Source organism: Heloderma suspectum, chromosome 15, assembly GCF_057233095.1.
Source record: "Heloderma suspectum isolate Gila_16-S chromosome 15, 16-S_ref, whole genome shotgun sequence".
Classification (NCBI taxonomy): domain Eukaryota; kingdom Metazoa; phylum Chordata; class Lepidosauria; order Squamata; family Helodermatidae; genus Heloderma; species Heloderma suspectum.
The window spans coordinates 22,193,629-22,208,635 of NC_139472.1; the positions used below are offsets into that span (position 1 = coordinate 22,193,629).

Consider the following 15,007-nt stretch of genomic DNA (forward strand, 5'->3'; position numbering starts at 1 on the left):
CAGCTGCTGGCTGGTCCTCCTTCCCCCAGGCTCCTTCCCGAGCAGCCTCTGGCAGCCCCGCCTTAAATTCACTTTAGTAAATTCAGTTTAAATTTAGTAAATTCAGCAACAACAAAAACTTTCTGTAAGCCACCCTGGGAATCTGTTGAAGGGCAGGATGTAAGCCAGATGAAAAGCAAGTATTGGAGGAGTGCAACCTACCGTGCATCTGCTTGGCCCATTATGTCCTGCTTGAGGGAATCTCCGTGGTGAGTGGCCAGTAGTTTCCATCTACTCCAAGGGCTCTTGGATGAAACTGATTATCTGGCTCCATTGCAATCCAGTTTCTGGAGAGACTAAAGTTGCCTGAGAACAGAAGCACAAGGCAAAGGTGGGGTTGGAGCTTCAAAATGCAAAACCACTCTTTCGAACCAAAACAAAGATGGCGCTGGAGGGCAGAACTTCAGTTTGAAGCCTGCCAGCCTCCCAGGTAAAAAAACATAAATGAATGTTAAAAATCTTAAATAAAATAAAAATCAGGAGGGGCAGAGGGCCTAGTGGGTGCCAAGAGAGGTGCCTGTGGGCACACTGCAGACCACATTTCTAATATCTACATGACACCACTGAGGGAGGTCATCGAAGGTGTTGGAGTCAGGCGCTGTCAATACTCTGAGGATGCCCAGCTCTCTCTCCTTTACTTCTGGGTCATGCAAAGTGCTGGAAGTGCCTAACGGGTGCTTGGGGTCAGTAGAGTACTGTACAGAGGCCAACAAACATCCAGTAGGCGGGACGAAGCTTAATTCTGACAAGACAGAGGTCCTGTTGGTAGGGGGTTGGTCTGTTCAGGGCAGGGGGTGTTCGGCTCATTCTTGAGGGGGTTGCCCTCCAAGGTGCTTCGCAAGTGATGGAAAGTGCCTTGCACCTCGGAGAGCTCCTTTAGAGTTCTGACTGGCTCGGACTGAAACCCAGAGCAGATTCACTGCCCCATTGACATCGGAGCCCCCAGCCTCCACTGGCCCTCCCCCTCTCAGATGAGGGGAGAACCAGCTTTTCCCCGAGAGGCCCAGGGAGTTCCAGTTACCCAGAGCCCCTTTCATGGCAGGAGGCTGGTGTGCCTGCCACCTACAGCCCGTCCTGCACAGAGCCTGGGCAGCCTCTGCTGCGTCTTGCACATGGCGCAGCCTTTTGAAGACTGCCTGGAAATTGCAGTTCGTAAAGGACGGACCAAAAGTTGGACTCACCTGTGCTTAATGAGCTGTGCCAGTTCAATGCTGAGCACAATGCTGAGCCTTCCATAGCCTGGGGGCCCTCCAGACGTTTTGGACTTCATTTCCCGTCAGCCCCAGCCAGCATGGCCAATCATCAGGGATGATGGGAGTTGGAGACAAAGACTTCTGGAGGGTGCTAGATCTGGGAGGGCTGACCTGCATAGCTTGGGATCGGCTCTCCTAATGAACCCGTGCTTCCACGGCAACCTGCCCAGGTGCTGAGATGGGCCTCAGAGGCCCTCCTCCGCCACATGGCCCCGCTGCCCGAGGCGAGGGGGGTGGCAGCCAGGAAGGGGGGCCCTCTTTTGCCCTGCGCTGTGCCCTCCCCGGGGGGGTCGCAAACATCCTCTTCTTGGTGCCTTGTTTAATGTCTTTTCAGGGCCACCTCTTTTATCTTTCTGGACTTTTACCACCAGAAGTGTTTTTTATTATTGATTTCTCCCACCCCCTGGCCCTGCTGCTTTTATCCTGCTGCCTCGGTGTGATTCTTGCTATTTGTATAAACTTTTATAAACCACCTTGGCAATTTCATATTCAGACGTGGTATTAAAATGTAATTATAAAAATCTGCTTTGGCATCTTGCTTCCCACAGCGGGCAGTGAGATGGCTCCGGGTGCAACATCTAGACATGTGCGAATCATCCAAACTCGAGCGTGCCAAAGTTGTCTGAATTCCATCTCAAAGCTCCTTCTGACTCAAGTCCATATTAGATTGTGAGCTTTTTTTTTTTTCTTTTCCCATGAAAATCTGAGTGTATTTTTGTGCATATTTTTCCAAACGTATGCCTCAATTGCATGCATCTTTGAAATGTACAGATTCTTCTCCCATTGCTTAAAGCGTTCAAAAATATGCATTTTATGCGCATTTTTCAAATGTGCGCATGTTATCGAATGCATTTTTTTGTGGTCCACAACTCACATTGCAAGCTCAGAAATGAACTGACTTCAACCACAGATTGTGTCTGAGGCCATGTTCTGTCCAGAAGGTGTGAACTGGGCAAAGCCTGATAAAAAACGAACTGAAACAGATTTCTCATACGTCCCTGCCCTCATCCCACACTGCCTCTGAATGTGGAGGTTCCATTGAGCTGTGGTGGCCGATACCTTTGGTCATGCTTTTTCTCGTCCTTTGTGAATTTATCTAATCCCCCTTTAAAACCATCTGAGCCGGTGGCCATCAGTGCACCTTGCAGCAGTGAGTTCCATAGTTACGTGAAGAAATCCTTTCTTTTGACCCTTCTGAATCTGCTGCTATCAATGTTGTTGGGTAAACCCTGAGTTCTGGCATTAGGACAGGATGGAAAACATCTTCTCTCTCTCACTTTCTCCATACCAAAGTCTCCCCGCTTTCCTCTGTGCATTGCTGGAGGGAGGGTCTCCTACCTGAGGGAGGCATTCTTGCACAGAGGCAGCTGGCCAGTGGGATTTGGGGGTTGTCCCCAACGTGGATCCCCCCACTCTGCTCGTGCAGGGGTGAGAAACGGAGCTCACTAAACCTCCCAGATTACTCTGCATCTTTTCAAGCAGCAACAAAGACTAATTCACGAGGGAGCTGCATTTCTCAGATTCCGGCCGCCTGCCAAAGGCAGACTTCGCAAGAGGAGTCTGTGACCAGCCGCAGTATCCAGGGCAGCCTTCCTCAACCTGGTTGGACTACAACTACCACCATCCTCAGCCACCATGGCTAGGGATTGTGGGAGGTGTAGTTGGACCAGATCTGAAGGGCAGCAGTTGGGGACGATTGTTCCAGGGCTTGGTGCAATAGTAGGAGTGGGCAACCCAGAGCCCTCTGGATTTGTGGACTACAGCTCCCATCAGTCCCAGCCAGCATGAGCCAATGGTAAGGGATCATGGGAGTTGTAGTCCAAAACATCTGGAGGTTAGCAGTTAGCCTATCCCCATGAGGGTCAGGAAGCTGTTTGTGTCAGCCAGGGTCGGTTTCCTCTGGAGGAGAGCTCTTGAGGTGTTGCAACTTCGCAATCATCCATTTGCAACTGGACAGGTTGTGCAGGCAGTAATGGAGCACACAGGTGGAGGTGAGCAGACAGCGAGACACAGGTGAGCAGACAGTGCAGAATTCAGAGTGGCAGCCCTGACCACGCAATACGGCTCCAATCCAGGAATCTCTTAGCCACCCTGCCCCCAAAGTCACACTGTTAGCTGCCTGTTTCAGCACTCCCCACACTCAGGCTGAGCCCACCACAGTAGTGTCAATGTCACTATCCATGGTGAATGTGCTGCGCTGTGTTAGGCTGCAGCAAGCACAGGGCTGATAAGCAACTGCAAGAATGGTGCCCCCTGCCTGGACATTCCCCTGTGCCATTCTTTCCCTGCTCCCGCTGGCCATCTTCCCCTCCTGTTAATGTATTTGTTATGTTTATGCCCCACTTTTCAGCCAGGATTGGCTTCCTGATTGATTGACTGATTGATTGATTTTAATCAAGGTGGTTTACAAAAGGTCCAAAACATACAACCAATAATCAGGTAAAAATATAGTGAGACAGTTAAAGTGGTGTTAAAACCCAGTTAAAAAGCCAAGTTAAAAAGATGGGTCTCAGCCTCCTTCCAAAGTGGCTTCCAAATACAATCCATAAAGAACAATTCATGGAGGGAGAAGCTGGTGTGTCTGTCAGTGGGGTGGTCTTTTCTGGCCTCTGGGGCAGTTGGTGACGCAGTCCAGGTTCTTCTCTCCAGAGCTAGGGGCCAAAAGGAGCTGCAGGTGGATTTGGGGATTGGCTGAGGGTCAGATTGCTGGTCCACAGAAGCAGTTATGGGACCGTCCCGTGCAAGCAGATGCCGCAATCAGCTTGGAGCGTCGCCTTGAGGGTGCCGAGGAAATCCTCCTTGGCTTGAGGGTGGGCGGGGGGAGGCGTGACAGAGTTGGCTGGTGAGCTTTTGCAGAGCAAAGGAATGTGCCCCCCCCCCCCCAGCATCTGCTACGGCGGTGAGGCTCCCTGGGGCTCCCAGAGGCCAGATGGTCAAGTGTTTCACCCACTGCTCAGCATCCCGGGAGCATTAACATGCCAGAAGGGAGATGAGGCTGAAATTGGCCCTGATGGGTTTAGGATGAGACCCATTGCCCTGATGAGCAGCTAATAGGCCTCGGGCAGAGGATCATTAATTAAACAGATTAACATTAGTAACATGTAGAACTGCAACCCCCCACCCCCTTCAGTTTTCGGGGGTTGTGTTTTTAGTGGCGCAGCAGATTCCCAGTTCTGCCCCTGGCGCAGCCACTGGAAAGGTCTTGGGTAGGTGGGCTCAGAAGGGACTTTTGCCGGGTCCCCTGAAAGCTACAGAAATTCTGCAAATTAAGTGGCTCTGCAAGGTTTTTTAAAAATTGCTTTTGCCAGGTAAGGCATTTCAACCTTCAAAATGGGGTGGGGTGGGGTGGGGTGGGGTGGGGGGGAGCAAAAGCCAGGAAACCATCAAACAGTCAGGGGAAAAGGGGTGGAGATAAGGGAAGCCCAGAGGGCTGAATTGGGGGCCCAGGCCTGAGGCTTTGCACCCCTGGCCTAAAAGCTTGGAGGGCCACTGCTTATCGAAGGAGATGGTTTGGGCTAGATACACCCACAGTCTCATGCAGGACTAGGCCAGCTTCATACACAATGACCCAAATGTATTTCTACAGCCGTAAGGATGAAATATTTTGGTTTTTAAATGCTGGATCTAAAGAATCATAGTTCCATTTGTCCTACAACCAGTTTTCTCAAGGAGATCTGTGTTGGCAGAATATGAGAGTGCAACACCCCCCCCCCTCTCACACACACACGCACACACACACACATACGGAACCCATTTATGGTTCAGTTTCAGCCCCATCCAATGTACTGGGTGCCTGCAAAAGTTCCTTGGGTGGCCACGGCCCTGTTTTGCCCCCTGCAGTGCGTGCATCATTTGGAAGAGCTGAGACCAGAAAGAAGCTTGTCTGAGAAAAAAAGCAACACTTGTGTGAAATACAAAGGCCAGCTGCTCCACTTCTCCTTTTCTTCTACTGAGAAATAAACAGCAGGAAAAATAAGGTGGTAGTGCCCTACTTCACATACAGAGGGTCCCAGGTTCAATCCCTGGCAGCATCTCCACGTACGGCTAGGAAGGAATCCTGCCTGAAGCCCTGGAGAGCCATTGCTGCCAGACTATGTCGACAGTACTGGGCTAGATGGACCCAGGATCTGACAGCTTCTGAAGTGCCTAAGATGGGTTCTTTTCTCTCTGGCTGTTGCTCACAGCTGGTCTTGAAAGATGGTCCTTTGCAGCTGTTTGCCCAACATAGACCACTCAGTCCGGTTTTGCCACATCCTGGGGTCCGGGACGTGACATTTAGGAAACCACTGTCAAATCCATGCAGGTGAAGTGCAGGGCTCTCTCGGCCGTGACACTGAGTTCTTGCCCTCCAGCATTATGCAGGTTAAAAATGCAAATGCATCTGCCACCCCTCTTTTCTCATAGCAAGGAATGGCGCTCGAACCCCTCACCCCACCCCACCCCACGGCACATTTCTCAACTCCGCTCTTTGTGCTGTATTAATATACACTGCAGTTGCCTGCCCTGGTTTTCAAACACATGAAGGTGTTCGTTCTTTCAGTCAAAGGTATGCTAGGACAAACATGATTGTCCTACAGTTGCTGTTGTCCATAATTCAAAAGGAACCCCACTGGGCGGTGCGCCGCACAACACATTTCATTGCACGAGTTTCTGGCCGGGGATTCTGGGAGCTGTAGTTTGGAAGGCACCAGGCTGGGGAAGGTTGCTGTGTAAAAGTTGACCTCCTGCATGAACTGTCGAAGACCGTGGTCGTCGCCACACGTGGGGCAGCAAATTCTATAATTATACTGACCTGTTCTCTGAAGTGGTGCATTCTTTTGTCTGTTTTGCTTTGTTGGGTGATCCCAGGTCAAACTATAAGAGGAGAGAGGACATTTTCTCTGTCTGCTTTCTCCACAGCAGTTTGATACCTCTTTGTTATTACTTTTTAAATAAAAAAAATAAAGATAAAAGAATTCTAGGAAATACAGTATGGTATGGCTGATACGAGATTATAAATATAAAAAGTGGTTCCCCCCTTTTATTACTGATCTATAAAGTTAGGCCTTTCTGTATGTGCATCTGAATAAGTTTGTTTCTAATGTTTAAATGTGGGGGAATAACTTCATAAACTTCTGTTGATGTCTCTTTTCTACACCAAACGCTCCAAATGCTTTGTGACTTTCCTTGTAGGGAAGGTGTTGCAACCGCGTGTTCAGAATTGCTTCCCCTTTGGGACACCCTTTCCAGCTCCTGTTTGAATGGCACCTTCCCTAGAGAGTGTTACAGTTGTTCCACGCGTGCCCACGCTTTGCATCACAAGGGTGGTATCCAAGATGGTGCAGAGTGGGTGCTTGCACAGTGCCGAAAAAGAGGAAATGGGGACAAAAGATATTGATCTGCATAAAATTGCATATGCTGTTTTATATGTATAGATGTCTATTTAAAAATACCATAATTTAAGTAGAAGTACAATATATCTTACCAGAGTGGGGAAGGTTGTGACCAGGTGAGCAGTTTGCTTTCCAGGTGTTGCTAACTATGGATGGGCAACTTCAAGGCCCATGTTCTCCCTTCTTATGTTTCTGTATCTTTAAACTGGACAGCCCCTCAGATAGAGAACTGTAGGAGGAAACCATCTGTTTATTTTATTTATTTACATTATTTATATACCGCTCCATATGTAGAACAGATTTCAGAGCCGTGAACACAAAAGATAAAACAGTAAGAGCATAAAAAGATTAAAACACCACATTAAAATTACACTTGCTTAAAAACACGATGCCAATAAAAACCGTAGCTAGTCAATTGAGGAATGCCTCCTGGAAGAGTGCTGTTTTCAGGGGGGCCTGAAAGGGGGCCACCACACTGAAGGCTGTTCTCCTGGTGGACTCCATTCGGGCCATAGGTCCATGTGGAACCATCAGGAGCATGCCTTCCAATTACCTCAGTGACCGGGCAGGTTGGTAAGGGAGAAGGCGCTCTCTCAGGTATCCTGGTCCCAAGTTGTTTAGGGTTTGTACACTAGTACTAAAACCTTCAACCTGGCCCGGTAGCGAAGAGGCAGCCAGTGCAGGTCCCTCAGCAAAGGAGCTGCATGCTGGAAAGGGGCAGCTCCCGACAGCAGACAAGCTGTTGCGTTCTGCACTAGCTCCAGCTTCTGGAGCAGCCTCAAGGGCAGCCCCATATAGAGTGCATTGCAGTAATCCAGTGCCTGTCCCACTGTGGCCAAGCTACCCCTGTCCAGGAGAGGCCGTAGCTGACGAACCAGCTGAAGCTGGTAAAAGGCACTCCAAGCTGCCATGGCCACTTGGGCTTCCAGCGACAGTGATGGATCTAGGAGTGCCCCCAAACTACAGACCTGATCTTTCAGAGGGAGTGTGACCCTATGCAGAACAGGGAATAAGCCTATCTCCTGGTCTTGGGAACCACTCACCCACAGGGCTTCTGTCTTGCTAGGATTCAGCTTCAGTTTATTGGCCCTCATCCAGCCCATTACTGAGTTCAGGCACTGGTCCGGTACTTGCACAGCCTCTCCTGATTCAGATGTCACAGGGAGATAGAGCTGTGTGTCATCAGCATACTGATGGCGCTTGGCTCCAAATCCCCTAATGGCCACTCCCAGAGGCTTCATATAGATGTTAAATAACATTGGGAAGAAGGTGGTGCCCTGCGGAACCCCACAGCTCGATCGCTAAGGGGCCGAGGAAAAGTCACCCAATGTTACTCTCTGAAATTGGCCCCGCAGGTAAGAGCAGAACCACTGTAGCACACAGCATGTTATAGGAACCACCTTGAATGCTCTGCCTGGTAGGAGTGGGCAAATCTGTAAAGCTCAGTTTTGCTCAGGTTCACTTTTTCCCTGATTTAAAGTTTGTTCCATCCTGTTAATGCATTGGATTGTGATATTTTAAAAAAGTTTGCATGAAAATTTGCACACATTTTTATGCGTATTTATTAAAAGTACACATTTCTTGTAAGCAGCTTTAAAATGAGCACATTTTTTGTACATGCTTTTGCAAATGTATGCATTTTTTCAGGTGATTTTTCTATGAATAAAGCAGTATTTTGGTGCATTTCCCCCCAATATAAGCATTTTTGTGCACATTGTTTTTGAAATATACATATTTTTGTACACATTGCTTGCTTTTTTGAAAACTGTATCACACAGTATGGATTTCGACAGCAAACCGCATTCCAGTTCGTGTTTCGTGATCATTCATCAAACAATTCCCACCGCCCAACACCTGAAAAATGAAAATTTCAAAGCCAAAAACCCCTGCACCCAATCCTGTGGACAATTCTGTGCAGAATTGTTTTTACCTTGCATTTTTAATCATTGTCCAGTGCCTAGACTTTTTAGATATTGTTTGATCAAATGAAACCAAATAAACCCATAGTTTTTAATTTGGAATTCTTTTAACAAATGTTTGATTGAAAACGCAAGTTTAAGATCAGTGATTAGCTTTTGAGAAATGGGGAAAATTATATACACCCCATCCACCCCAACACACACACAAGCAGATATATACATACATGGGAACGAAATAAGGGATCTGTTTTTCAGAGAATGGAGACAATGTGAGGATGTTGAATCTTATAAATGTGGAGGAGGCCAGAAGGTATGCCTAATGAAGAAGAATCCAGATTAGGGACAAAGAATGTGGGAATTAAGTAATGATGACTTAATTGCATTCTTATAACTTTTATTATTGGAGGATGCAGGAGTATAGTTTAGCGGCCTTCTGGGCTTCAGGTTTTCAGGACCTGATGTGGCATAGTCTTAACACAGGCCAAAATCCCCCCGCTTCATGTCGTGAGACTCCCCCACATAAAATTATGCCCCACGTTAGAATTTATATCCTTAGGGAGAAGGGTAGTTTTTATGCGAGAGGGATTAGGAATGAATGACTGGTTTTACCAATGAATGACTGGCCTTATTTATTTATTTGTTACATTTATGTTCTGCGTTTCCTCCAAGGAGCCCAAGGTGGCATACATGATCCTCCTCTCCTGCATCTTATCCTCACAACAACCCTATGAGGTAGGTTAGGCTGAGAGTCAGTGACCAGCCCAAAGTCACTGAGTGAGCTTAATGGCTGAGTGGGAACTAGAACCCGTACCTCCCAAACCTCAGTCCAACACTCTAACCACTACACCACACTGGCTTTCATTCCAGTGTATGCTTTGGTCTTTTAATGTGTTGGAATCCTCCATATGGTGGGGGAATAAACAGAAGGGTAAATGAGAAAGAGAGAGAGAGAGAGAGAGAGAGAGAGAGAGAAGAACCACAATTTGGGGTGGGGGAAGTAGGCTGTGCAGCTTTCCCAAAGCCCCCCCCCCCCCCCCGGCTTCCCCTTCCCTCCCTCCCGGAGAGTATGCCCTACCAACACCCTTCTCAAAGTTACAGCAATGAATTATTGAAAGGCCTGGCATCCATTTTGATAGCAGAGCAGAGTATTTATTGCTTCTCCTTTTTAAAATATTAAACAGGTATTTATTGGGTGCTTTAAAAAAAACAGGCATGCCCGGAACCACAGCATGGGCATTCCTAAAACCTCGCTTGACAGCCAAATACAAGCCCAGCTTGGAGATTGGAGGCCGCTGTTTCCAGTGAAAAAAATATTACATGCTGGAAGTTTATGTCAGGAGTGGGAAGATTTTAGGCTGGAGGGAATTCCTTTGTTTTTCACTAGAAGCCAAAGATACACTAACTGGAACTGCGTGCAAAATCGTGTCTCAGGAAAGTGGATGTAGAATTGCAGAACAAGGGAGGAATTACTTTTCACTGCCAGAACTGGCGCCACATCCTTTCTGACCTTTCATGGTTTCTGCTTTTACGTAGCACGCAACCGGTGATTGGGAGGAGAACCTGCAGAGCTGGGATGGATTAACAAAGCAACTCCAGGGCCTAGTCCTGATGACGAACCTCCTCATTTCAGCACCTAACCCTTAGGCCTCGGTTTTGAAGCCACCCCTTCCAGCAACAACCGGGCACCCAAAAGGGCTCTGCTCCCTACATGCTTCTGCGTTCTCAGAGCACCACCTTGTGGGAGAGGCTGGTTTGGAAGCTCCGGGCGTTGGTTCCCAGGCGCTGCTCCAGCTGAACGCCGTGGTCAGCCCCTAGCTGCGATGGCTGCTTTCATAAGGGATGGTCAGAGACTGGGCCAGTCCCATGCCCCCAAGCAGCTTCCAGCCAAGCCCCTTTGACGCAGGTGCCGCGTATCTACACCGGCCTTGCTTCTAGGTTTGGTGCTTAGAGGTCTGAGTCTTTAGAAGAAAATATATATGTGGGGAGGGAAACTGCTTGAGCGGGAGAGCAGTTTGAGAAGTCAGGAGAGTAAGAGGGATATGGGATAAGTGCAGAGTCTGTTAGCAAAGATAGGTAGAGTAGGAAAGAATTAGTGATCAAATTTCTGCCAGTTTCTCTGCCTGGATTAGAGAAACTAGGGGGCTGAGTCTGGACCAGGGGCTGCCACTTGCTCACCTCTGTATTCTAGAGAGAAGGGTGTATGTGTGGGAACAATTTGTCTTGTTGTGTGAATCCTCTGTCTGGTCCCCTAGGGAGATTGTTGCAGGAAGTGCCTGTGCTTAGTAGTGCTGAAACGTGGTGGTGGTGGTGTTTTACCATTTCAAAGTTTGGCAAAAAAAACCCACAACCCACCAGGATTTGACTCTTTGGATTTCAGTTTTGAATTTTGACTCTGAGAAATCCTTAAAGGTTAAGTCATCTGGATGGATCTTAAGGAAATACAGTTGGCCGTCAATTTTTATAATTCTAGATGTGTCCATGAAAATGTTGACACAGTAGGTGGCAGCTGTGAAAAAGGCACATTGCTGGTTAGGAATTTGGGATGGAAAGGGATGAGAAACAAAACTGCCAATAGCGGAATTTGCTTATTCAGATGTATGGTGCAGCCACACTTGGAATACCACGTGCGGTTCTGGTTTCTGCACCCCAAAACTGATATTGTCAAGCTGGAAAAGGTGCAGAAAAGGGCAACCAAAATGATCAAGGGGCTGGAGTAACTCCCCTATGAGGAACGGGGAGTTTTATGTAAGAAAAAAAGCGAGTGTGGGGAGACATGATAGAGGGGTACAAAATGATGCCTGGTGTGGACAAAGTGGACAGGGAGACATTTTTCTCCCTCTCACTTAATACTAGAACCCGACGGGGCCATCCCATGACGCTGAGTGGTGGGAGATTCAGAACAGACAAAAAGGAATCCTTCTTCACACTGCACATAGATAAGCTATGGAATTCGCTACCATAAGATGTGGTGGCCATCAACACATCTTATGGTAGCAAATTCCATAGCTTGGACAGATTGAAAAGGGGAATAGAGAAATTCAGGGAGGATAAGGCTATCACTGGCTATAGTCCTGTTGGCTGTAATTACCTTCAGTATTGGAGGTTGTATACTTCTGTATACTAGTTGCTGGGAAGCATGAGCAGAAGTGTATTCTGATTACATTTATACCCCACCTTATTTCCTCTTGCAAGGAACCCAAGGCAGCTTACATTATCCTCCTTCTCTCCATTTTATCCTCACAACAACAACCCTGTGAGGTGGGTTGGGCTGAGAGTCTGTGACTGGCCCAAAGTCACCCAGTGAGCTCCCATGGCCGAGTGGGGACTAGAACCCAGATCTCCCGAGTCTCAGTCCAGCACTCTAACCACTACACCACACCGGCTCTCCTACTATTGTGTTCGTGTCCTGTGTGTGAGCTCCCCATTGGGACACCTGGCTGGCCACTGTGGGAGCAGAATGCTGGACTAGGTGGGTCTTTGGTCTGATCCAGCAGGGCTCTTCTTTTGGTTTTTATGTTGTTACTCCTCCCCAAACCTTGCAAGGCCTCTCCAGGTCCCTCCACATCCCTAGCAGGGAATATTGGGCAGGATGTGTATGCCTGTCAAATTTGTGTAAGTTCCCTTTTGGCCTTCCCGAAAAGCTGAGTCAGCAGGTCTTCTAGCCCAGTACAGGCAGAGACAACTTTCTCAGTCCTGCTTGCTCACGTTCTTTCACTGGAGGTGCTGAGGATTGCGCCCTAGGCTTCCTGCGTGTGTTCCGACACTGAGCTGTAATGCCTTCCATCACAGTCACCTAACCCCCTCTACAGCAGGCTGCTATATAGGATTTCCCAGCCCATATGGATTCTGTTTCCAAAGGTATCCTTTTGTGTGTGTGTGTGTGTGTGTGTGTGTGTGTGTGTTTCCAAAGTTTCAGAAAGAAAATGGCTGTTGCCCTTTCCCTCCTGTGTTTACTACTGTTCTAAGCTGTTTCTTTGAAAATGCTGCAGATTTCTGGAAGCTGCAGCGTCCAAAAACAGCTGGTGGAAGGAGCTTAGGCCAAGCGTGCTTATTGACTTAATGACCTGCTGGGATAGCCCCACCTCCGGGAGAAGAGCAATCTCGGTGTACAGCGTGGAGGCCAGAAGTGGTGGCAGTGAGGATCAGGAGAAGGAAGGGGTCCCCAAACCGAGCGCGCGCGCATGTGTGTGTACACAGACACTTGCATATAAATCCAGTAGCCAACTTTCCATCACACCCTAGCACAGACTTCCCCGACAAGGTTCCCTCCAGATGTTTTGGACTTCAACTCCCATCAGCCCCAGCCAGCATGGCCAGTGATCAGGAATGCTGGCAGTTGTAGTCCAAAGCATCTGAGGGGCACCAGGCTGGGGAACGCTGTGCTAGTGTAGGAGCAAGTAATAAAACCCGAGACGAATTATGGAAGGAAGAGCAGGTGTGACTTGCTATGGCTGGGCGGTGGATAATCCCAGGTGAGCGCCAGGTTTAACCCCCAGCTCAGTGGTGTCCCTGAATGCACCTCTTTGCATTTACTTCAATGGGTAAAGGCCCAGCGCAGAACACAAATCAGGGTGTGATGGCAAAGGGAAGGGCCTCGGCACATCTCGAACCCTTCATGGACCTCTTTAAACACCAGTCCTGCAAGTGTGACCAAGAGATGGGTGGGGCTCTGCAGATGCTGGAGGAGCTGTGCATACAACCCAAGGCAGCTGGGTCTCCCCCACACACACATCAACAGCAAGGGCAGGTGAAGAAGAAGAAGAAGAAGAAGAAGAAGAAGAAGAAGAAGAAGAGATTTTAAAACCACCCTTCATCAAAGATATCAAGGTGGTGTAAAAGACAAGCTAAGTTATTTAGGACTTAAAGCTAGGTGGGTGGCTATAAGACAAGAGGGCCTTCTCAGTGGTGGCACCCCACTTATGGAATACACTCCCCGAAGAGGTTCTCCTGGCACCTACGTTGTTGTCTTTTTGGTGCCAGGCAAAGGCCTTTCTTTTCTCCCAGGCATTTTAGAGAGCTAGCTCAAGGTTATTGTTGCTGTTTTATCGTTTCCTGCACTGTTTTGCATTATATTGTATTTTATTCTTTTAAATATTTGTATTGTATTTTGTATTTTTAACTGTGTTTTAAAATAGCATTTATTTTTGGAACTGGTTTTAATTTGCTCAAAGAACATTAGTCATTGGGCGGGTTAGAAGTATACTAAGTAAATTAATAACATGAAAACGGGGGGGGGCCCTCTTTGAGCTCAAGGGCTGAATTCAATTTGGGAGAAGCTCTCGGGGGCCGAATTCCAATGGTGGGAGGGCTGAAGGCGGAGGGGGGCAAGATACCAAAAAATGTCCATGTTCTCTAGCTTAAAGGCTTGTAACTCAGCCTTAGGAGAGATATGTCAACTTTTTAAAACTGGGGTGCATGTTGGGGGGGACTGCACAAAAGCTGGGGCACCACTGAACGATTGGGGGTGGGACCAGGGGAAGGGGCATGGCCATTTGAGGAACCCCAGGAGGGCCGGATTGCGACCCCAGTCCTGAAGTTCACCACCCCGACTGGAAGCGACATGACAAGAACATGGCCTGTGTGTTACGCCATTGGGCGTGGCATGAGGGGGGGAGGCGCGGAGGCTGCTTCACAGGTTAGCCATGCCTTGGCGCACCTGCTTGCGAAGTGTCACTCTGCGATTCCCCAGGAGCGGAGGAAAAGCGCAGGACGCGCGGGATGCAGCGCTCTAGGAATTTCAGCTTTCACAATAAGAAAGAAAATCTAACGGTGCAAAATTGTGTAGCTGCTTGGCGGAATCCTCATGTGGCTGAATCTTTCTGGGATTTGGCTGAACCCTGCCCCTCCACTTGACTAGCAAAGTGAGAACAAATTAAGGTTTAAAAGAAGCACGTGTTTTTTTTTAAAAAAACCTGAAATATAAAAGATGCAAAATAAGAAATATTGTGGAATTTGCAGAATGAATACCGGCAGCAAGGTCCCCCTTTGCATGGCGTAGAACACCCTTTCCCTCACTTGGTGGCCTCCAGAGGACTACCACTCCTATCATCCTCATCCAGGCCAGGCTGGCTAGGGTAGTGGGAGTGGTAATCCAGCCCATCAGAGGCTGCCAAATTGGGGAAGGCTGTTGTAGTATTTGGATTATTTGGGTTGCTGCCAGGGAAAAGGTGGTCTGATGGGACCTGATGCTGTTGTCTTGCAGAAGCCAAGGGCCAAGCCTGGGAGGGGCAGTACCTTGGTGAAAAACTGCCTGCTAATCCCATATGCTCCTGGGAGGAAAAGTGGGAAACGAATATAGTAAGTTAAGGGTGCAATCCAATCAAGATTAGACAGAAAAAAGACCTACAATTCCCAGTATGCTGGGAGTTGTTGTCCTTTTCTGTCTAAACATGCATAGGACTGTGCCTTAAAACAAATTAATCAA

At 48.2% G+C, this 15,007-nt stretch overlaps 1 protein-coding gene across 2 annotated transcripts in view; it reads left to right on the forward strand.

The window, feature by feature from the left end:
• LOC146335477 (espin-like) overlaps positions 1-15,007 on the forward strand; it is a 141,030-nt gene that overhangs the window by 45,955 nt on the left and 80,068 nt on the right. The gene's annotated exons all lie outside the window — the stretch shown is intronic.